The following is a 5000-nucleotide window of genomic DNA, read 5'->3' as shown; positions in this document are numbered from 1 at the left end:
TGCCTCCATATCCCCCTCCCGCACCGCCGAAGCTCCACCGCTGGTCTGGGTGCACCTGCACTGGTACGCCATTACACGCACGTCATAAAGGCCACTGTCATGCAATCACGTTTAGTTCTCGTCCATGTTTGGAATTGCTACCTTTCGTTGATGCTGTATTTCATTGGGATTGTATATCGATGTATAGTTATTTGTATGATTTTTTTTTCTTCTCAATTTTGTTTGCTTTACTTTTTGGGGGGGTCTTTTTTTTCCGTTATTGTTGTCGTTTGTAGTATTATTGTTATTGTTGTCATTTTTCTCTCTGTCTCTTGATTGCTGACATGACTAATTAGTCAGTGTGATTCAAAACGCGCAGTGCAATATATATTCAACGTAAAGCCTCGGAGACACCAAGATACACAGTCATGCAACTCGGTCCCTGGCCTGTCTCTCGATTGTCTCGTAATGGTCGCTCGCCAGATCAGCCAGTGATAGAGTCGCAATCCTGTCAGAATGTCGCCGTGCCAGATGGGCAACTCACTCGTAAAAAGTAACCAAAAAGACCTATACACACAAACACCATGAAATGCACAAGCCCGGAAGCAACACGCACAAGCACTGATACGAATGCACCTACGCACGTTCTTGTCAACTACGCCGTAAATAAGGCTCTTTGTGGTACCAAGACGTTCTTCTAGTACGTTCTATTTTTTTTTTTCCACTGTTCTTCGGTTGGTGACGATAACCTTATATAATTCAGCAGTGAAGCTAACTATAGTGAAATAAGGACGTATAGAGACATCTTAAAGATTTCAAACTAGGAAGAAGGTGGAAGAGAAAGTTTTTCTTGTTCTTGACGTCGTTTTCCTTGTAGTTTTGTTTGTTTATTTGTTTTACGACAAATGCAGCGACTGAAAATGGTTGGTTATCAATTTTCGTTCGAATGTCTTAGTTCTGGTAAGCACCTGTCTTCGTTTGTCTATTAATCAACCTTGTCTTGATATTGCGTAGGTCTAAATCTTAATGCTTAACATGCATGCGTGCGGCTAGTTAGTGTAAAATCCTATATAATGACGCTTTACGTAAGGCCTTTCCACTGTTACGTAAACGTTTTTGTAAGCATTTAACGGATAATGAGCATGTTTTTATTCTTAATGGGCTATCGTTACTATTTTTATATTACCTTTTTCCCTCCCAACAGCCCAATTAGGACTGACCTTCTGACCAGTGACAATAAGCAATCTAAATACAGAAACAAGGCCTTGAGAAATTGAGCTGAATAGCGAACGTTGGCACCTCAAGTCCACGTGTCTTCAGTCCAGGATGTAAACAGAGTTGGAAGTTGCCAGGTATCACCACGTCAAATATTATCATTATCATTATTATCGTTTTCTTTTTCGTTTTTATCGTGATTTTTTCGTTTTCATTTATTATAGATCTGTTTTATCTTACGGGTAAATGCACATGGAAACGTAAGATGGGTGGATACGAAAGGGAAAATGTGTAAGATTGATATGTATTGTGATTTTAGTTATGTGTTAAAATCCATGATGATGAGATTGGATTGTGATTAGTAGTAGTACCATTATAAAGGATGATAATAACAATGACGCTGATAATAACAACAAAGGAAATAAGGATAATTATGACATTTATCCTCATCATCTTCACAATAGTAGTAATACTGCTAATAAATAGGATGATCATCATCATCATCATTATCATTATCATCATCATCATCATCATCATCATCATCATCATCATCATCATCATCATCATCATCATCACCATAACATCATCATCATCATCACAATGGTAGCAACAATGAAAATGATAGTGATAATGACAGAAACGACAATGATAATAGTAACAATAATGAAAACAATAATAATGAGGATAATGGTTGAGAATAAAACCTAACAACGAAGCTGAACCTGTTATCATGATCACAAGAAGGAGAAGGAAAAAAACTTGAACGAATGAGATAAATGACATAGAGAACAAAAGAAAACATAAAAAAAAACAAAGTAGAAACAAAAACAAAGACAAAATACAAGAAACAACAACAGGAAGAACAAGAATAGAATACAAACACAAACAAAAACAACACGAAATACAAGGAACAACAACAAAACAAGAATACAACAAAAACAAAGCAGAAAAAAACACAGCAAAAAACATAGGGCACAAAATAACAAAAAACAGAAGAGAACAAACACAACACAAAATACAAGAAACAACAAGAACAACAAAAATAGAAAATACAACAGAACACAAAATACAAACAAAAACAACACGAAATGCAAGAGGCTGTTACACCACGTTAGCCAAGGGAGGAAGTGATATTTGACGTCGGTACGTGCATTATTTGCAATATTTTACACAATGATTCACCAGCGTGTCTTGAGGGAGTTAGTCGTTGACATGTCGTCTTGTCGTCGTTGCGGTGTATGGGGGTGTTTGTTTGTCTTTGTTTGTACTTAGTGTCGTTTTTGCTTTGGTTTTTTGTATTTTTTTGTTTTTTTCGTTTAATTGTCGTGCTGTTTTTTGTTGTATATTTGTTTTATTTTGTGTTGTTTTCTTGTGTATTTGTAGTTATTGTTTCCTTTGTTATCTGTCCTTTTATCGCTTTGTTTTCTCTCTTCTTTTATTTCCTTGTCGTTTCGTCTTCTTTATTCTTCTTATCTGCCGTGCTCTTTCGTCGCCATTCTATTTATCGCTTTCATCTGTTTTCGTTTTTCTCTTTCGTAATATGTTGTTTTGATATTGTCATTTCTAATTCCCTTTAAATCTGCCGTTTCCTTCTGATTTTTTGCTTTATCTTTGTTTCTTTGTTTTCATCCTTCCATTTTTTATGTTTTTTGTTTGTTTATCATTAATATATATATATTGTCATTTTTCACTGCTTCTACTCTATCACTAACTGTCTGTCTCTCTATCTCTCGCTTGCTCTGTCTCTGTCTGTCTATCTATTGCTCTCTCTCCCATTGTCCAAGTGTCTATTTGTCTGTCTATCTGTCTGTCTTACTCGATTTATCTATTTATATATATATTGTTCTGCTTATCTATCTATAAACTGTTCTGCTTATCTATCTATCTATCTATCTATATATATATATATATATATTGTTCTGCGTATCTATCCATATGTCTAACTCTATGTTTTTCTTTATACGTTTCTGTATATATATCATTCTTTCTATGTATGCACATCTTGATCTTGGTTTATTTATATGACATCCTATTTTACTCAATTTACATTACAGCATTTCTATCTATATCACTCTTTCTCTCTCTCTCTCTCTCTCTCTCTCACTCTCTCTTTCTCTCCATCCACTCCCTCCCCCTCTTTCTCCCACCCTCTATCCCTCTTTCTTCCACCCTCTATCCCTCTTTCTCCCTCCCTCTATCCCTCTTTCTCCCTCCCTCTATCCCTCTTTCTCCCTCCTTTTATCCCTCTTTCTCCCTCCTTTTATCCCTCTTTCTCCCTCCTTTTATCCCTCCCTCTATCCGTCTTTCTCCCTCCCTCTATCCCTCTTCCTCCCTCCCTCTATCCCTCTTTCTTCCTCCCTCACTCCCCCTCCCTCTGCCCAAACTTCCTTCCGCCCGCACATTCTGCCTCTACCACGCATGTTCTCAGCATCCCCTCTAATATCTCCCCCTTCCCCCTCCCTCCCCCTCACTTCCTCTTCCTCTCTCTCCCTCCCCTCCTCCTCCTCTCCCTCCCCTCCTCCTCCTCCTCCTCCTCTTCCTCCCCGCCATCCCCCTCCCTCCCTCCCTCCCCCCTCCAGTTCACTTGAAGTTAGATATGAAGATTGACGCGTGACCTTCTCCGTATTGCCGGTTATCACAATCTCCGTAAACTGGTCCTTCCCACACAGACGGTAACGCCTACTTCTTGTATTTCCTCTCTTTCTCTCTTGCTCTGCTTCTCTTTCTAAGTCTTTCTTTTTTTTCTTTTTCTTTTTTTGTCTCTTTATCTTTCTTTCTTTTCTTTTTCCTTTTTTTTTCTCTTTCTCTTAGTTTCTCTTTTTGTTTCTGTCTGTTTATCTCTCTCTCTCTCTTTCTCTCTCTCTCTCTCTCTCTCTCTCTCTCTCTCTCTCTCTCTCTCTCTCTCTCTCTCTCTCTCTCTCTCTCTCTCTCTCTCTCTCCATTCTTCCTCTTCTTCATTTTTAGAAATACTGAAACAATAGCTAGTGAAAAAAAATGATAATGATGACGTCACCATAATATAACACGCATCTCGCAATGATTCAAAGTTCATGACATCATCCCTCTACGAGGAGTGTCATGAGAGTTTCATGAACTATCAGTCATCACTTATTCGCTGAGATGATAATAGTATGCGATGGAGGTTTAGTTGGTAAGAATAATCACGATTGATGATTCTTTCATAAAAAATATATGATGGAAGTTTTATCCCGGTGTCGGAAAGGGGATATGGATAAGCATTATCAACACAATAGTGCATTTGTTATGGTAATAACAATAATAATATTGATAATGATAATAATGATAACAATAAAGGTGATAATAATATTTGCAATAATAATGATAATGATAACGATACTATTGGTAATAGTAAGGGTAATAATAATAACGGTAATGATAATGATGATAATGATCATGATAATAGTAGTAATAATGATAATGATAATAATGATCATGATAATAGTAGTAATAATGATAATGAGAATAATGATAACACTAATACTGATACTGCTAATAATAATGATAGTAACAATACTACTACTACTAATACTAATAATAACAATAATAAAGAGGATATCAATAAAATTACAATAATAATAACAATCATATTAATGACAATAACAACAATAATAACAACAACAATAAGATAGAACGAACAAATCACTTATCCTATTATCGTAACATTTCTAAAGTAAAATAAAGAAATGAAAAATAAAAATACAACATAACGCAAAATCCTTTTCTCATAATATATATTCCTGGCAACACCCGGTTGCAACGTACGGCAAGCACATTGCACCCGACGT

Source organism: Penaeus japonicus, unplaced genomic scaffold (assembly GCF_977035675.1).
Source record: "Penaeus japonicus unplaced genomic scaffold, GWHDUDI00000001_assembly GWHDUDI00000029, whole genome shotgun sequence".
In the NCBI taxonomy this organism is placed as follows: domain Eukaryota; kingdom Metazoa; phylum Arthropoda; class Malacostraca; order Decapoda; family Penaeidae; genus Penaeus; species Penaeus japonicus.
The sequence above is the reverse complement of the archived record's forward strand: the minus strand, read 5'-3'. Positions refer to the sequence as shown.